The sequence below is a fragment of the Mobula birostris genome, chromosome 4 (assembly GCF_030028105.1).
Source record: "Mobula birostris isolate sMobBir1 chromosome 4, sMobBir1.hap1, whole genome shotgun sequence".
NCBI lineage: Eukaryota > Metazoa > Chordata > Chondrichthyes > Myliobatiformes > Myliobatidae > Mobula > Mobula birostris.
The window spans coordinates 184830541-184851042 of NC_092373.1; the positions used below are offsets into that span (position 1 = coordinate 184830541).

The 20502-nt window shown below is 40.8% G+C and overlaps 1 protein-coding gene across 2 annotated transcripts in view; it reads right to left on the reverse strand.

Moving 5' to 3' along the window:
- LOC140196836 (receptor-type tyrosine-protein phosphatase alpha) overlaps positions 1–20502 on the reverse strand; it is a 202387-nt gene that overhangs the window by 126605 nt on the left and 55280 nt on the right. For both annotated transcript variants that reach the window (XM_072256682.1, XM_072256681.1), the window contains exon 2: positions 1015–1064. The gene's annotated coding sequence lies outside the window, so the exon portion shown is untranslated. The remainder of the gene's footprint in view (positions 1–1014; positions 1065–20502) is intronic.

A 20502-nucleotide genomic window follows, 5' to 3' on the forward strand; every position in this document is an offset into this window, starting at 1 on the left:
CGCTTACAAGGAAATGAGCCACAGGGTGGTATATGGTGACATATATTAATAAAAAAAATTCTGAACTTATTTTGAACATACACACACACACAGTATACATAAAAACAAGAAAATCTAACTGCTGATCCCTGTGATATAGCACAGGTTTTAGAAAAACAACTCTCCACTACTACCTTTAGCATCCCATCTACCTTCTTAACATCTTTCCTATGTCCCCTAAAAACCGCAAGGAACTCAATCAATAACAATTTCCATAATCTGATATATGCTTCCTTCTTCAAGATCAACCTCTCAGTTTCCTTTGTTAACCAAGGTTCTCTAATCTTACCACCATTTTTTTTCTTGGAAGAGCATTCAGCCCTACCCCCCCAATACTTCAATACTAGGTTCAACCTTATTCTTTTTCATTACTACCATAATGTTTACCAATTTGCAGTCAATTACTATTTAGATTCCACTTTAGCTCCTAGTTTATTTTGTTAACTCATATTGCAAATGACTATAAGCTCTGACGATGTCACTTTTTACAATTATTGCTCAAAGTTTACCAACCATTTGTGAAAATTATATGCTGCTTTCATTGAGATAAAAATAAAAAAATAACTTCAAGATGACTTTTTAATTAAAATCATAGCCTCCAAACATTATTCCATTTACACAGGCCAGTCATAACACAGTAGAACTTCGCTAACCTTTTAAATTTCTGACTGTGATAAGCTGTGTTACATCAGCAAAAATTAGCAAATAACATACAAAAACAGCCAAATTTGCTCTTCTACCATACAACTCAGCTTTCTTTGTTTTACATTAACACCCTCAACATTCAAAAACTGCAAAAAATGGCACAGAATTTTACACACATTGCCCAAATTTTAAATGTTGATGTACGAGAAAAAAAAGCATAATTTTCTCCCATATTCCATTCAACACTGCACAACATATACTTCAACACATCAGGTTGACATTATTTTCCCTTTTTCCTAATTTAATACCGTAATAGCTACAAACACCTACCTTTCAGGATTACTTCATTTGGGATCCATAAAAGATTTTGATGATGATATCTGAAATTATAAAAAGTGACATCATCAGAGCTTGTAGACACTTGTAACGTGAGTTAACACAATAAACTGGAATCAAAATAGTAACTTCTCTGGAAGATTTATTGTAAAAATGTCGTAACTAAACAAAGCAGCAAGTTAGAAAAAAATACAGTACATGACTAATTTCAGAGACCAAATGCAATTTATTTTAAGCAGTTAAGAACTGAAATTATTCAGAAAGTGTCATGCTGACTTGCCTTTAAAGACCTGTACATATTGTGGGTGTCCATTTTCAGTGTGACTAACTTCATTCCATGTGCAGACTATTTTGTATGCTAATGTGGAAGGTCTGTCGAAACAGGCCAGTTATCTAGCAGCAATATGTTTAGTGCACATGGGAAACTTACCATGTGGCAGCGATAAGACCTATCAACCTCGTCTATTTAAAGCTATTATATCTTGCATGTACGTTCATAATTTGTTAACCTTAAGTTGAATTTCTTAGTATGTTAACCTTTATGAGTTAAGTTTTACCAGAAGCCATTAGCCAAACCTCTTCAGTATTAAATGCAGATGATGCTGCACCTTGCCATTGTAGCACTGCAAGTATCATCTCCTCAAAACTAATCAATAAGCTTCAAGACCTTGGTCTCAATACCTCCTTGTGCAACTGGATCCAAAATTTCCTCACTTGCAGACCCCAATTAGGATTGGTAACACCTTCTCCTCCATAATCATCAGCACAAGCATATCACAAGGCTGTGTGTTTAGTCCCCTGATCTACTCATTTATGACTGTGTAGATAACACAGCTCCAATGCCATATTTAAGTTTGCTGACGACACCATTGTCGTAGGGTGAATCAAAAGTGGGAACAAATCAGCAGAAAGGAGGGAGTTTTAAAATCTGGCTGACCGGTGCCATTACAAAAACCTCTTACTCAATGTCAGCATCACCAAGGAGCTGATTATTCATGGAAGAGGAAACCAAGGGTCCATAAGCCAGTCTTCATTAGAGGATCAGAGGTGGAGAGGTTCAGCAACTTTACATTCCTTGGAGTTATCATTTCAGAGGACCTGTCCTGGGCCAAGCCTGTAAGAACAATTATGAAGAAAGCACGGCAGCACCTCTACTTCCTTAGGAATTTGTGAAAATTCAGCATGACATCTAAAACCTTGACAAACTTCTACAGATGTGTGGGGGAAGAGTATTATTGATTGGTTGCACCACAGCCTGATATGGAAACACCAATGCCCTTGCATAGAAAATTCTACAAAAAGTAGAGGCTATGGCCCAGTCCATTGCAGTTAAAGCCCCCTCCACCATTGTGCACATCTACATGAAGTGTTGTTGCAGGAAAGCAGCATCCATCATCAGGGACACCCACAACCCAGATCATGCTCTCTTCTTGCTGCTGCCATCAGGAAAAATGTACAGGGCCCTCAAGACCAGCAGGTTCAGGAACAGGTTCAACCATCAGGCTCCTGAACAAAAGGGGATAACTTCACTTGCCCCGTCAATGAAAAGTCCTCCACCAGGGCCCTGTATTCATCCTCCTGTTCCCCCTTTATAAACACTACTATTGCTGAGTCATCAGAGAATTTCTGCAGATGATATGACCAAGTGTTGTATCTAAAGTCCAAGTTATGCAGGGTAAACAGGAAGGGAGCCAATACAGTACCCTGTGGGGAAGCAGTGTTGCTTAACGCCATGTCTGACGTGCAGCTCTGAAGCCACACTGTGGTCTGCCAACCAGGTGTCCGTTATCCAGGTTACACTGGAAGTACCAACCTGCAGTGAATGGAGCTTTTACCTCCATAAGGACTGTATGGTATTGAAGGCACCTGAGAAATCAAAAAACATGATCCTCACAGTGCTGCCTTGCTTATCCAAATGGTAGTAGACTCTGTTCAAAAGGTAGGTTACAGCATCATTGACTCCAATGTGCTCCTAGTAGGCAAATTGCAAGGGATTGAGGGTTGATCTGACCAGGGGCTGCAGATGAGCCAAGACCAGCCTCTCTAGGGTTTTCATGATGAGAGAGATCAAGGCCACGGACAGGAGTCATTCAAGACTTTCACGTCGTCCTTCTTGGGTGCTGTTGGGTGCTGGGACCACACATGATATTTTCCACATAGAAGGGACCCTTTCCAGGATGAGACACAGATTGGAAATGCACTGGAGAACTCCACACAGCTGCTCAGCACGCTCCTTCAAGACCTTGGGGTTCACACCATCCGGTCCCGATGCTTTGCCATGTCTGAGTTTCCCCAGAGCCCTTCTCACCTGTTCAGTAGTGAAGGTGAGTCCATGGTGACTGGGGAGTTGGTGGAAGATGGGGGCTAGGGGAGGTAAAGTTCGGGACAATAGCAGTTGGTATGTGGAGGTGTGGATGGTACATGCAGGGCGAGGAGGGGATGTAGGCTATGGATGTCCTGTATGTCCTGAGGGTAACTCAAGATGGATTGCCACTTTCTAGAGGCATCACATTTTGAAGATGTCATCGATGCTGAGGAGGCTAATGCCTGTGCTGGAAGTGGCTGAGTTAACAAACCTCTGCAGCTTTTTCCAATCCTGTACACTGGTGCCTCTAAACCAGACAGTGAAACAACCAGTCAGAATGTTCTCCACGGTAGATCTGTAGAAATTTGCTGGAGTTCTCAGTGACATACAAATCTTCTCAATTTCCTAATGAAATATAGCCTTCTTCATAATTACATCAAGAGGAGGCGGAAAAGATGGCGGCGCGTGTGGCCACTTCGGTGGTGATGTCTGTTATCTGTCAAGTAGGGGACTGTACACAATTCTGATTTGATGGAGACGGACGTGAGAGTACGGAGGAACAGCTGGAAAACTTCTGAAATGCCTGCTTTACTGCCGCTGCTACTGTGTGGTAACCGGAATCTCCGGAGCAGAAGGCCCCAAAATCCTCGGCTTTCCTTGTTTCAGCGGCTGGGGAGAGGTTGAAGGTGCTCGGCAGAGGATGGCGTTCGGGAGGCTGTATCGGAGAGGCTGGTCGGAAGCTCAAAGTTTTCGGACTGATGGACTCAGTGTCAGCTGTGGTTGGCTGCTTCCAAGGCATTGGCAAGTTGACAGTGCCTGGAGGTTTATGGCAGGGAGTTTCTCCCTTTTGCCGCCTGCTATCGGGGACTCGGGAGTCGATCCACTTGGGGACTTTTGAGACTTTATTTATCGTGCCCATGGTTTGTTCTTCATCAAATTATAGTATTACTTTGCACTGCTGTAACTATATGTTATAATTATGTGGTTCTGTCAGTGCTAGTCTTTGGTTTGTCCTGTTTTCTGAGATATCACTCCGGAGAAACATTGTATCATTTCTTAATGCACGTATGCATTTCTAAATGACAATAAAAGAGGACTGAGTGTTCTCATAATCTAAAAATATATTGAACCCAGGACAGATCTTCAAAAATGTTGATACCAAGGAACTTGCTGTGCGTGCTGATGGTAGAATTGGTTGAAACAGGGCCGCGACATGAATGCTTCTACCATGGCCCTTCACAGACTTAGGACTGGTGTAGGTCATTCAATGATGTCACTAAGCAAATGGGGATATACAACCAGCCCGACAACTTACAAATGTGGAACTGAGCCACAAACTATTCAACATCTCCTGCAATGCCCATAGAGGAACCCTGTACTGTTGCAGATCTTGCTGAATTCAACAACAAGGCGCAAAAATGTGTCCATTTCTGGCTGGGCCATGTACAGACTATCCATGGACACAATAAGACGACGACCAAGGAACTTGAAGCTACTCACTCTTTCCACTGCTGACCCCTCAATGAGAACTGCTGTGTGCTCTCCAGATTTCCTCTTTGTAAAGTCCACAATCAATTCCTTGATCTTACTAACATTGAGTGCAAGGTTGTTGTTACGATACAACTCAACCAGCCAATATATCTGACTCTCATATGCTCCCTCGCCATCACTGAGATTCTGTCAACAACAGTTATGTCATCAGCAAATTTATAGATAGCAAAAGCACTGGGCCTAGCCACACAGTCCTGAGTGTAGAGAAAGTACAACATAGATCATTGAGGTGCGTTGGTGTTGACTATCAGCGAGAAGATTTTATTTCCGATCAGCACTGACTGTGGTCTCCGAATGAGGAAATCAAGGATTTAGTTACAGACAAAGGTGCAGAGGCTCAGGTTCTTAAGTCTGTAGATTAGTACTGAGGGGATAATTATGTTGAACACTGAGCTATGATCAATAAACAGCATTTGATGTAGGCATTGCTATTGTCCAGGTGGTTGAAGGCCGAGGAGAGCTAGTGAGATTGCTAGTGGTAGACAAAATACAGTGTGTCCACATCCTTGCTCAGGCAGGAGCAACTACAACCATGACCAACCTTTCAAGGCACTTCATCACAATAGGTGTGAGTGCTACTGGGCAACAGTCATTGATGCAGCTCATCCTGCTCATCTTCGTATGATTGATGCCTTTTTGTAGGATATGGGAACAACCTACTGCAACAGTGAGAGGTTGAAAATATCTTTAAAACACTCCAGCCAGTTGGTTGGCACAGGCTTTTAGTGCCTTCCAGGTACTCGAATCGGGGCCTACTGCCTTGTAATTGGTCATCCTCTTGAAAGATGTTCTGGCGTTGGCTCCTGAGACAGATATCTGAGAAACTTGTAAAATTATCAGCTCTATCAAGGGTACCAACTTCCAAAGAAGCGGTGCCTCAGGAAGGTGTAGTCCATCATTAAGTATGCACACCATCCAGGACATGTCCCCTACACACTGTTACTGTAAAGGAGGTACAGCTTCTTCCCCTCTACCATCTGATTTCTATATTGACATTGAAACCATGAACACTACCTCACTACCTTTTTAATTTCTGTTTTCTGCACTACTTATCGTAACTATTTAATAGATTATACACACACACACACAGTCAAGTCAAACTACAGTTTCTAGAAAGTACTGGGACCTAGAGGCCAAAGGAAATAAAATTTTAAAGTAATAACAAGAATCCACTGATAGACCGGATGGAACCCGCAGCCTAAGTGCTGCTTCTGCCTGGAACACTGGGGGGACCCAGCAGCATCACAGCGGCAGTCCGGGAGCAGTGTTGGAATCTGCGGTAAGACGCTGAACTTTAAGTAACTTGAGAGACTGTTTCATGGAAAAGAGCACTGCTATCACTGCATTTTGGATCAGCGCTAGCTTCATGTCACGGGGATCATTGCACGCAGGCGCTTCTGGGAAATGACGCGAGGTTTAACAAGAGCTCGGGAACTTTCGGTAAGGGTCACACAGTTTGAAAACATAACAGTCTATTAGGGAGCGGAGAAGTGCAGGTCGGAATCCATCTACAAAGTCCGGAGAGATAGCCAATTTTTTCACCTAATGACTAGTGGAGTGTCTTATGTCTCATGACTAGTGACTAGTGACTAATGTCTAATGTCTAATGGTTGATGGAACTAATGGAACTATCAAATTGCCACACTTGCGAAAAATAAGAGGAGGAAAAAGGAAAAGTCGTTTGGTCATTGAATGGAATCTAGTTAAAGAACCTTTGGGTAGACGCATTCAATCTCTTTCAAGTGGGGAAGCTGCACATGTTCAAAGAAGAACAGAAATCCAACTTGACACACACACATCCTTAAAGTAACTCTGTTTTCCTCATTCAATTCATTTATTTATTTATTTATTTATTTGGTAACTTTACTACTGCCATAAAGTTACCAAATTTCAACACATATGCTGGTATTATTAAATCTGATTCTGAATAATAATGCAGAATAAAATGTAACAGCTACAGGGAAGGTGCAGTGCAAGTAAATAATAAGGTACAAATAACAAGTCCATCTTATTATAGCAACACCCACACAAAATGCTGGTGGAACGCAACAGGCCAGACAGCATCCATAGGAAGAAGCACAGTCGACGTTTTGGGCCAAGTCCCTGCATCAGGAGTGGGCAGCAGCCAGAATAAGAAAGTGGGGAGAGGGAAGGAGTACAAATTGGCAGGTGATCGTGAAACCAAGTGAGGGGGAAGGTGGGTGGGTGTCGAAGGGAGGGGGATAAAATAAAAGGCTGGGAGAGGATAGGTGGAAGAGATAAAGAGCTGAAGAAGATGTACGAGGATGGGAGGGCTATGGTCCAGGTGCAGGTCAATTGGATCTATCGGATTTCTTTGTTCTGTGGCTGCCCACTCCTGATGAAGGGTCTTGGCCTGAAACGTCGACTGTGCTTCTTCCTATGGATGCTGTCTGGCCTGCTGCATTCCACCAGCATTTTGTGTGTGTTGCTTGAATTTCCAGCGTCTGCAGATTTCCTTGTGCTTCCATCTTATTATACTAGGGAATAATTTAATAAACTTACTATAGTGGGATTGAAGCTGTCCTTGACCCTGACACTATGCTTTCAGACTTTAGTATCCTCTATCCAATGGAAATGGGGAGAAGACAGAATGCCTGAAGTGAATAAGATCCTTGATTATACTGTCTGCTTTACCGAGATGGCAAGACAAAGCTACACCCTCAGCTTCTTCCCCACATTGAACTCATGAACACTACCTCACTTTTTAAATATATATTATTCCTTTGTTTTGCATGAATTTTAATCTATTCAATATATGTATACTGTAATTTATTATTTTTTCTTCTATATTAATTCTAAATCAGAATAAGTTTTAAAAATATGGTCTGAAGAAACTCATTTTATTTTCACATATTGAAATTGAAAACTATATTGCTAGAAATCTAAAGGAAATGCTACATGCTTCTTCTTGTAGAAACGTGGCTCCAGGACAACATCCCATGCACCATCAATCTGTAAGTGACTATGGCAGCTATATGTGCTGTGTGTGATTGGATGCACTGCATTTTACACCTTGGCCCCAGAGGAATGCTGCTTCATTTAGCTCTCTGCATGTGTGTAACATGCTGCAGGGTTTCACTGATAATGTAATGGCTTCTCTGTAGCAACAATGTTTGGGTTACGACTAGAGATAATGGGGTTTGGAATGCTGTTATTCTCTCGTGAGTCCAGAAGAGAAATTTTCATGGTCTTTTGCTGGCGAGAGATGAGAAGAGAAGATGCGAATGGAGAGTGTTCGTAGATTGCCAGACAGGATGGACTTGGAGCGAGGGTCCGAAGGGCAGCGACGATCGGAGGAGGTTGATGGTGGACGATCGGCTTATCAGTGAGCTCCAACTTTGCGTAATAGACTGTTTCATAAGATTGGGCCCTTCTTTTTATCGTTTTCTTTACTAACCATATAGTCAAAGTAAGAATTACAAAGCTTAGTGGTTTAATCGCATATTGTGTACTGTTTGTTATTTTGGGGTACTGATTTGTAACGGGACAAATCATGCACCATCCACCCAAACGAGTGTAACTGGGTCTTGGTTACACTGGCTGATCAGGTGTCTAAAATGGCTTCTTTGTATGTTATATAAAATGGTTTTTCTGTAATAATAACTGCAATGTAAGGAGTTCTCTCTCTCCCTGCTGGTTTCAGTTATATTATTGATAAGAGAGAGAACGAACCAATGAGTGTCCATGTTATTCTTTTTGTGGGTGATATTCTGCCTCATATGGTTGGGAACCATGTGGTTTGGCAGGTTTTTCGGGAGAAGAACCGAAGAGGAAGAACGTGCTGGACACACTCTGGTTGACCATCATGCTTGGTCCCAGGCAGCGAGTCGAGAGGGTTGGAGGGGATCGGATGGTGGAAAGAGGACCCCGTTAATTGAACTCCCAACGGTTGTGCACAAAGTGGTTGAACTCTCGTAAGTTTGGCGTCTTTTACTTTCCCTTTTATATTGTATCTCTATTAATCACATAGTTCCAGTAAGATTTATAGTGTAATCTGTAAATCATACATTGTGTGCTGTCTGATATTTGATGTGTGAGTTTGTACCAGGTGGCATTACACATCAACTACGCAACCATGAGACATGGTTTGATGGGCGGACTGGGTTTCCCCTAGATAAACACGAGCCGATAGCCCTGAGCGTTACACAAGATTTCTTAAAGTTTGGCCGGGCTGGGGGCTATGACCCCCTATATTAAGCCGTTAGCCAAAGCGAGAGTCACATGTGTATAGCTGAATTACCAATAAACTTGATACTTGTATAAATAGAAAATGTTGGAAACACTCACCAGAGCAAGCATTATTTCAGTAGCCTATCAGACTGAGAATAGTGGATTGCACCCAACACATCATGGGTACATTCCCTCCTCACCATCAGTAAAATCTACAGGATGTGCTGTCTCAAGAAGGCAATATCGCCAAAGATCCCCACCAGCAGATCATGCCATCTTTTTGCAGACAGGAGGTGCAGAAGCCTTAAGTTCCACATTACCAGGTTCAAGAATAGCTACTTCCCTTCAACCATTTGTAAAACTGATATCACTACAGTTTGGCAACACTATGAGCAGTTTGCACTAAAATGGACTTCGTTTTTTTCTGTTATAATTACGTTCTTTCTTGCAAAAATTGTGCATAATTTACATTCAACTCTTGCTTTTCTGGTAAATGCTGCTTATATGAAGTTATGTACCTATGATGCTGCTGCAAATACATTTTTCATTTTATCTGTACATACGTATGCATTTGTGAATACGATAATAAAATGAACATTGACTTTGATTGAAGATCCTTCATTAGAACTATTGCTTGAATTTCCTTCAAAATGTTTACATATAAAATATTTTCAAATAATTTCCAAAACCTGTTTGTTAAAAAACTTTAACCTGGTATATTCTGCTCTTCAACACTTCATATAATGCTTAAAAATGTTAATTTAAAATTGTGCCTTTTTTCCTGGTTTGTTGTCTCCAGATTGTTTTATGCAGCTGAATACACAGCCAGCTTGATAACCTTGGCTGGACGCCAAGAGCTTTCCTGAAAGCAACAAGCTTGGGAAAAGCATCCTTCAAGCCTCAAGAGATGTTTATAGGCAGTTTTCTTCAAGGTCAGCAGGGAGCGCTATTGCTTCATCTTTGCCTGCATACATCAGAGCTTCAGACTGAGAAAAGTCAAGGCCACAAAACAAGTAACAATTGGGGTAATAATAACCCAGAGTGCAACAGGAAGGAACATTGACATTAACTATATGTATCAATGAGAAAGATTACATCGAGGAAGTGAGATAAAAAGTTAAAAGAAAAAAGTACACTGAATACTTAATGGTGCAAAGAAATAAATGTGTTTGATCTTTGATCCATTACAGAGAATTGATAACATTATAACCAAGTTTGGGAAATAAATGTTCAAGTATAAAAGCTGATAAATAAAAAAGGGAATTCGGAAAATAGTACTAAAAATAATGGATAACAAACATGCAGTAAAGGAACAGCACATGAAAAGGTTCTTCCTTCAGCCTACCATGTAGTACCAAACTAATTTAGTATTAAATGCCTAACCCTTCTGCTTACACAAATCCATAATCCTCCATTCTCTCTGCACATTCACGTGCCTAAATATCTTAAATATCTCTCTTGCATTTACCTATACCCACAGCAGCACAGTCCAGGTACTCACCACTCTGTGTAAAAGAAAAACTTGCCATTCACATCTCATCTGAATTTATTCCCTTCTCACCATGCCCTCTTTAAATACCCTATACACATCAGATTTAGACTTGCATAAAAAAGGAAGCTCCCAATTAATTATCCCTACATGCTGCTTAATACTCTTGCAATCTGTGTTGCCCTAATTTAATACTCTCCCATAAAGTTCACGCTTATCCTTATTCATAGCCATTATGAAGCTTGAGTTATGACCACTGTTCCCTCAATGTTTTCCAATTGAAAGATCAGTCACCTGGCCAGATTCATTTCCCAACACCTGGTCCAGTATTGGCATCGCCTCTCTTTGGACTAGCTACATTGCAATTTAAGAAGCATCTTGTATACACCTAAAAATTATGCCCATCTGTACTGGGAAAGTTGAAGACACCCATGACATTAACCCATTGTTTTTACACCCTTCCCTAATTTACCTGCATATCTGTTCCCAATGTCTCAGTGGCTATTGGTGGGGTCTGTAGCATAATCCCAGAGTGATTGCACATTTCTTATTTTTTGAATTCTACCCAGGTACACACAGTGAATGACCCATCCATTATATCCCCTTTTTGAGTGGAGCTGTGATATTGTCGCTGATTAATAATGCAACTTTCCCCACCACCCTGCATTTTCGAGATCTACCCACAACTCACGTGATAAGCCCCACATTATGTCCACTCTCAGAGCAGCTGTGACACTGTCCCCGATTAACAGTGCAACTCCCCCACCAGCACCAAATCCCCATCCTGGCATTTCCTCCATCTCTATCTTTAAAAGGATACTGAAACCCTAGAACATTAAGTATCCAGTCCTAGCCCTCTCTCAATTAAGTCTCTGTAATGGCCACAACATCCATGTACTGATCTAAGTTCATCAACTTGACTCCTAATTCTCCTAGCATTACAATAAACACTTGAACCTGTCCATCTCATTGCATCTACTACTTTGCTCGTACAGACTATATGGTCATTGTGCTACCTTCCTCTGCATCCCTCCTATTTCTGATCTGGTGCTCTGGTTCCTTCCCAAGTGTAACTAATATAGTTTATTATTGTCATCTGTACTGAGATAAAGTGAAAAACTTATCTTGCATAGTGTCCATACAAATCAATTCACTGCAACAGTGCTGAGGAAGTACGAGTGAAAACACTAAAAGAGTGCAGAATAAAGTGTTACAGTCCAGATAAAGTGCTGTGGAGGTAGACAGTACGATGTAAGGTCATAGTGAGATAGTCTGTGAGGTTTAAGAGTCTGTCTTATGGTCCACTCAATAGTCTTTCTCAGAACAGCAGAATAGAAGCTGTCCTAGAGCAATGGGCATGTGCTTCCAGGCTTTTGTAGCTTCTGCCCAAAGGGAACGGAGACAGAATGTATGGGGTGGGTTGGATCTTTAACTACACTAGCTGTTTAATCAAGGCAGCTAGAAATGTAGACAGAGTCCACGGAGGGGAGTCCTGCTTCCATGATATGCAGAGTTTTGTCCACAACTCTCTCTGTTTCTTACAGCTATGAGGCGAGCAGCTGCCATATCACGCTGCGATGCACAGGATAGGATGCTTTCTATGGTGCATCAAAAACAATTAGTCATGTCAACAAATATTAAAGTTGTATCCACACGTTGTCATCTTCTTCCAGTCTATAAGGATCAATGTGACCATGCTTCCATTCTGGTTAAATATCATAATTCAAGATTGTTTAATGTCATTTCCAGTACACAAGTGTAAAGGGGAACAAAGTAATTGTAACTCCAGATCCAATGCAGCATAAAATAAAACACAAGATAAAGAACACAATAAATATAAATATGCAAGTTAGCTTATATAAATAGGTATATTGTATGTCCGTAAAGTGCCTGTACATAAGGTGACTGAAAAGAAAGTAAAATATTGCTAGTTGGGGGTGTGGAGAGGTAGGTTGCTGGGTGGAGGTGTTGATCAGCCTTACTGCTTGGAGGAAGTAACCGCTTTTGAGTCTGGTGCTGTGAACGTGGATGCTAGATAGCTTCCTCCCTGATGGGAGTGGGACAAATAGTCCATCAGCAGGTTGATTTATCTTGTCTGCAGAAATTGCTTGTGCATTTGCTACAAATATATAAGAGGCAAAGAATAGTATAGGAAGAGGGAGTAGAATTAAGGAATAAGAAAAGGTTGCTCCCTTAATGAATATTCTGTTTGCCTTCAATGTACAACATAAAATAAATGGATCAAAAATTGAAAACAAGTATTATAGAGAAGAACAAAGTTTTTTTTAAAATTGTCAGAGAAATTAAAGGAATTAAAATGAATTTAATCATTAACCTAATAGCTAGCCTAATCTCAATCTCTCTAAACTGCAAGTGTAGATTATGCACTTGTGGATAGTCAGAGACTTTTTCCCAGGGCTGAAATGGCTAATACGAGAGGGCACAGTTTTAAGGTGCTTGGAAGTAGGTACACAGGATATGTCAGGAGTAAGTTTTTTTTTAATGCAGCGAGTGGTGAGTGCATGGAATGGGATGCTGGCAACAGTATTGGAGGCGGATACAACAGGATCTTTTGAGAGACTCCTGGATAGGTACACAGAGCTTAGAAAAACAGAAGGCTGGGCCAGCTGGGCGCAATGACATTGGCACCGGACCTGGGAGCAGAGGTTCCCCAGATCAAAACCAGTCGGGTCCACTCCCGAGTACACTTTCCATCCATACTGGGTAGAGTGTCGAGATCGCAACTCGACCTTTTAAAATAAAGGGAAAAATACTACAAAAACGTCTGTGTGAGGATTGGCGCGCCACACACAGTCTCTCTCTCTCTCTCTCTCTCGCTCCGCGCCTTGTAAAAAGCCATGAAAAAGACATCACGGACGCACGCATGCACACGCACAGACTCGCACGCAAGCAGGCACACGCCAAAAAAAAAGAATGGGTAATCCTAGGTAATTTCAAAGGTAATTACATGTTCAGCACAGCATTGTGGGCCGAAGGGCCTGTAGTATGCTGTAGGTGTTCGGTGTTCTATGTTCTATTCCCAGTGCTAGGAGATTAGAATGTAGTGTTGGTCTTCAAGAAGAAAGACAAGAGAAAATAGGAAAGAGCAGACTGTTAGTCTGCTATCAACTGTTGTCTAAACGTTTGAACTTGATTTTTCCTAAATTCAAACAGAGTGAACTCAACTTTATAAAAAGGACAGCAGATTTAACAAGTTACTCAGACTTCTGAAGTGTATTTGACATTAAATGTTAACTCTGTATCTCTTTCCACTGATGTACACTGTCGAGTACTTTCACCATTTTCAATGCTTTTAGTTTAGATTTCTAGCAAATGTAGTTACTTTATTTTGATTTGGCAATTTTAATTGCAATTTTTTGAAGTATTGATTAAGAGGGAACCAGTGGAGGCAGCTTAATCAAGATTTTCAAAAGACACCACACAATGGAACTTGTAGACTATCCATTTCCCTCCATTGATGATGCCTGATATACTGTGTGTTGCTCTACTGTGCTGGGGATAATTAACATATTAGCAATGAATGCAGGATAAAAACATAATTGTAATAAATGGGTCACTTTCAAACTGAGATATTGTTATGAAAGTACACATTAATGCTTTTTCTGGGCTGCTAATGATTTGGATGAAAAGCAGACAAATGTATCAAATTTAACTATACAAAGCAGAGCAGCAAGATGAGCCATAAAGAAGTGCAAAGACCTGCTAGAGAATATAGGTAATTTAACAAAGTGGGCAGCATGAATGAGATGTACAATTATTGACTTTTGCAATTGGAACAAAGAAAGGAGTATGGCAAGAACTGGTGGGAAACTAGTGAATGCTGATGAGCAGAGCAATAGCCAGTTCTCGTATAAAAAGAATGCTGGAACTTAACACTAAGCAATTAAAAAGCCAAATGGGATCTTAGCTTTTTTCAGCAAGAGGGTTGGAATACAAATCAGTCTCACTATTAACACCCAGGGTTCTAGTGAAACTGCATTGAATAACAGATATACTAATCTTGGAGATGGACCATTTACTTCTGAGTACAAAGCTGGATGACCTGTGAGAAGAGGTTCAGTACAATTGTCCAGTATTCACTAGAACCTAAACAATCTCATTAAAAACTTCATGTTTTCGAGATAAATCAGCATGCTGTTCTGGGGCAATTCCAGATCCAGAGAATAAAAACCCAAGAGAGGCACTCAAGTAATGTAATATTTCTTCACTCAAGTGGTTGCAAATCTTTGAAACTTTTGTGCCAGAGGGTATGAACGTTCAGCTGCTGAATGTGATTAAGGTGGGGAACAACGGATAATAGAACCTTAACAAAAAGTTTGCTTGACCTGGTGAGAAATTGGACAAGGGAGGGAATTAGCTCCTCTTGGGCAATATCATGGCTGCCCATAATTTTCTTCTTAAATTATACAGAGCCTATAAAAAATATTCACCCCCTCTTGGAAGTTTTCATGCTTTATTGTTTTACAACATTGAATCATAGTGGTTTTAGATAGGACTTTTCCTGACACTAATCAACAGAAAAAGACACTTTCATGTCAATGTAAAAACAGATCTGCACGAAGTGATCTAAGTTAATTACAAACATAAAATACAAAATAATTGATTGCATAAGTATTCACCCCTTTAATAGGACACACCAAATCATCACTGGTGCAGCCAATTGGTTTTTAGAAGTCACATAATTAGTTGCATGGAGATCACCTGTGTGCAGTCAAGATGTTTTAATTGATTGAGGTAAAAATACACCTGTTAACTAGAAGGTCCAACTGCTGGTGAGCAGGTATTCTGGCAAAACTACACCATGAAGACAAAAGAAAATTCCAAGCAACTCCACGAGAAGGTTATTGGAAAACGCAAGTCAGGAGATGGATTAAAGAAAATTTCCAAGTCACTGAATATCCATTGCAGTACAGTTAATTCAATCATCAAGAAATGGAAAGAACATGGCACAGGTGTAAATCTGCCCAGAGCAGGCCATCCTCAAAAGCTGAATGACTGTGCAAGAAGAGGACTAGTGAAGAAGGCAGGACAAAGGGTCTTGGCCCGAAACGTCGACTGTACCTCTTCCTATAGATGCTGCCTGGCTTGCTGTGTTCACCAGCAACTTTTATGTGTGTTGCTTGAAATTCAAGCATCTGCAGATTTCCTCGTGTTTGTGTACTAATTTGGAGAAATTTGTTTTCACTTCGACACATAAGTGTCTTTTCTGGTGATCAGGGTTAAAAAAGCCAGATTAAATCCATTGTGATTCAATATTGTAAAAAAAACATGAAAATTTCCTGGGGAGGAGGATATATACTTGTTATGGGCACTGTATATAAAAGGAGATATCATTCCTTGCATAATTCAGTAATAACAAGCGCTTCTCTAAATGCACCCATTCTCCGAGAATTCTGTTTATCAAATTACTCAAGAATTGCCTGTTTTTTTTTGCAACTAGACATTGAGTTACAGAAACATGGTAAAATTCAGTCAAAAATAATGAGATGTGCAATTACAGTAAAAAGTTTGGGTATCTGATAGGTGCCCACTATATCAACCCAGGCACTCCCACAAATCTATTGGGCGAGATACTCCTTTGTCTTTCCATAACATCAGCCCAGCCCAGCTCTGCCCTCTCACTGATGCCCTCCTCTGGCTAGCTGTTCTCATTTAAACTGGCAGTTACTTCAGTGTCAGAGAACAGAGCTTCAGCCATCAGATATCTGAATGAACCATGAACATCATTATTCCTCTTTTGCACTCTATTTCTTGTTGTAACTTAAGTAATTTTTATGCATTGCACTGTACTGTTGCTACAAAACAACTTTCACAACATGTCAGTGATAAATCCAATTCTGACTTTATAGTCCCTTATAGAAAATTAAATGACATTACTTGTCCCAAGAATTCTAATAAAAACAGTTAATAAGCAAAGACAAGAATGTAAAGCAGTAATTTATCAATTTATTTCCAACCAAGTTAGATCCAACTAAAATCTTAGTTATAACTACGAATAATGATTGATACAAAACCTGCTGCAACTGCCTTTGCACTCTCTAGTTACTTCATACTGTTATTTGTACCTTTGACGTGATTCATTTATTCAAAAATAAACAGGAGACATGGAGGAAAACATTTATTCTTGTCAGCCACAGATCTTCAACCAGTCTGTCAGATTTTCCAAGGGGAAGTCTGTTGACTGCAGTGTCAATAGCAGAATTATCTGAAAATTTGCCAAGTACACAAGCATTTTCTCTGCAAAAAGTGATTATTAATACTCTAGTTTTTTGGGTAATATTTTAATTATTGTTGGTACTGGATAAAGCAAAAATAAATTGTTGCTAGCAACAGGATAGTACAGAAAATACTCAAATGTATTCAATGTTTAAAATATAAGCATTAAACAAATTAAAAACATACTTTCTATTAATAAAGATTTAAAATCAAGCTTCCAGGGTCCTGAAGATAAAAAAAAAAACTTTCATTTCAGCATACTGTTGCAGAATTTGCAATGTATAGTGCAAGTAGGACCAGCTCCAAAGATTGAAAATGTTTAAAGGAATAGGAAATACAATAGAATGTTATAAATCACAAAGAAGAGAAAATCTGCAGATGCTGGAAATCCAAGCAACACACAAAATGCCGGAGGAACTCAGCAGGCCAGGTAGCATCCATGGAAAGAATACAGTCGACTTTTTGGGCCGAGACCCTTCATTCAGCAGGACTGGAGGAAAAAACGGAGTCAGTAAGAAAGTGAGGGGAGAAGAGGAATAAGCACAAGGTGTGCTGGGGGAGGGGGGTGAATAAGAAACAAGGTGATAGGTGAAACCAGGACGGGGAAGGAGTGGAGCAAAGAGCTGGGAAATTGATTGGTGAAAGTGATACAGAGCTGGAGAAGGGGGAATCTGATAGGAGAGGGCACAAGACCATGGAATAAAGGGAAGGGGGAGGTAATGGGCTGGTAAGAAGATAAGGTGAGGGAGGGAATGAGAATGGACAAGGGGATGGGGGTGGGGCATTACTGGAAGTTCGAGAAATCGATATTCATGCCATCAGGTTGGAGGCTACCGAGGTGGAATATAAGGTGTTGCTCCTCCAACCTAAGTGTAGCCTCAAAACAACAGTAGAGGTGGTCATGGACTGACATGACAGAATGGGAATGGTAAGTGGAATTAAAATAGGTGGCCACTAGGAGATCCCACTTTTTCTGGCAGATGGAGCATAGGCGCTCGCAAAGTAGTCTGCCAATCTACATTGGTTCTCACCGATATACAGGAGGCCACACTGGGAGAACTAGATACAGTAGATTAACCCAACAGACTCTCAGGTTATGTGTCACCTCACCTGGAAGGACTGTTTGGGGCCCTAAATGGTAGTGAGGGAGGTGGCGCAGGAGTAGTACTTGTTCTGCTTGTAAGGATAAGTGCCAGGTGGGAGATTAGTGGGAGGGATGAATGGACAAGGATACAATCCCTGCAGAAGGTGGGGGGTGGGGGGGAAAGGAGAGGAAAAGATGTGCTTGGTGGTAGGCTCCCATTAGAAATGGAAGTTACAGAGAATTATGCGCTGGACACGGAGGCTGGTGGGGTGGTAGGGGAGGACAAAAATGTTCTAAATAGTGGGTCATCAGCTCTTCAAGCCACATCTGCGATTTGCCAAAATCACAGCTGACCTTCTACTTCAACATTATTTTCTTGAACTATCCCCATATTCATTGGTTCCTTTGGCATTCAGCAATCTATCAATCTCAGTGTTTTGAATGATCTCAATGATAGAGGTTCCAGAGCCCTCTAAGGTAGAGAATTCCAAAGATTCATCACCTTCTGCACAAAGCAGTTTCTCATATTGATCATGAAGTGCCAATTTTATTTTTATACATATAGTAAAAATTACATCATGAAGAGTTACATAAGGTTGTTTTGCCTTTTGTTGACTGAGGTAACTGAACTGACATAGTTCAATTGATGAAGACTAATCAGGATAGCAACAAAAGGAGGAACAAATTTAAAAGTTCAAAGTTATTTCAAAATAATCAGGAAACACCTTAGCACATTTATCATATTGAAAATCAGAAATATTTTGCCCTCAGATTTAAATAAATCTGTAATTTAAAGAGAAGCCAGTCTCAATTACAGTGGCCATGAAACCAACTTTACTAATGTTCTTCAGTAAAGAAAATCTACTGTAATTTATCTGTCAAGTCTGCAATGTAATTTCTGATTCATTTCCCATCAACTACTGTTGACCACTCAGCTACACACTAGGGCAGCTTCCAATGGACAATTAACTTACTAACCCATGTGTCTTTGGGCAACAGGAGACCCAATGGAAAGCAACCCAGTCATGAGAGAAAATGCAAACTTAACACAGATAACACCAGACATCAGGATTGAACACAGATCACTGAAGCTATGAGGCAATAGCTCTACTAGCTGTACCACTGTACTGCAAAAATCAAGATAAGGGCAAGGCAGTCAATCATTTATGAAGAGTACAATAATGATGCCATGAACTCTTCATAAATGATTGACTACCATGTTAATGAACTTTCTTTTGGCATATCGGTACTTTGAACTCTCATCAGGAATGAATCATTCTTTGAAGTAGTGTGAGAGAGCAATATCATTACAGGGCAGAAGACATTTAAAAAGAACATGCCTCATCAGGAGTGAATTTCATTTGAGTCAATGAAAAGAAGTGAGGTGTGAGCAGAATGGCACTGTGAGAAAGGCCAGTGTTAAAGTGGTCAAGCAAAATCTCAGCAGACTTTGGTGAGAACAGGCAAAGGCAAGTTGCTTGCTATCATGTGTTTTAGATAGTGTGTGTGGAACTTCAGCTTGAGAAACTGGGAGATAATGTTATAACAAACTCAATGAGAAGAGGCTGAGTAAGTGATCTCAGTGAATGCAAAACTGAAAGATTTCAGAGAGAAGGCACAGGTAAGCTTTTTTTAAAAAAAAATTGCCTGCAAAATCCTTAGTCCTTAATTACCCATCGAATGGTGAAAGATCTTAATAGAGTGGATGTTTCCTATGGTGGGAGAGCTGAAGACCACAGAACACTGCCTCAGAATAGAGGGGCTCCTTTTAGAAGAGAGATGAGGAATTTCTTCAGCCAGAGGGTGGTGAATCTGTGGAATTCTTTACCACAGGCAGCTGCAGAGGCCAAGTCTTTATGTATATTTAAGACAGAAGTTGATAAGATTCTTGATTGGTCAGGGCATGAAGGGATACAGGGAGAAGGCAGGAGATTGGGGTTGAGAGAAATAGTGGATCAGCCATGATGAAATGGCTGGAGCAGACTCAATAGACCAAATGGCCTAATTCAGCCTCTATATCTTATGGTCTTAATTCAGAGTAGGAAGGACGGTCAAGGCAGTTGAATGCTCCCTCTGTGAGATGTGGGATGTCAGGGTACCTAAAGAGTCTCCCTGATGACTACATCTGCAGGAAGTACACCTAACCTCAGCTCCTGACTGACAAGGTCAAGGAACTGGAACTGGAGTGGGATGTACTCAGGAGCACCTAAGAGACTGAAAACCTCAAAGATGAAACTTTTACTGAGGTTGTCAGTCCCCGAGTGCAGGCTTCAAACAGTAGCGACCACCAGGAGAAGTAAGGGCAGTAAGCAGTCAGTACAGGGTTCACCTCTGGCCATTCCCCATAGCAGCAAGTATACCTCTTTGGATGCTGCTGAAAGGGTTGTTGGAATCACCTATCAGGGCACAGCTACAGCTGCAGCCAGGCCAGTAACACCATGGCCAGCACTGAGGCTCACCAAGAAATAAAGTAAGGCAGAGTTTTAGTGATAGGAGACTTGATAGTTAAGATGATGGGCAGGAGGTCCTCTGGCCAAGAAAGAGACGCCAGGATGTGTGTTGCCTCCGAGGTTCTAGGATGCCTCAGAGCACCTGCAGAATATTCTTGAGGAGGGTAAGCAGTCA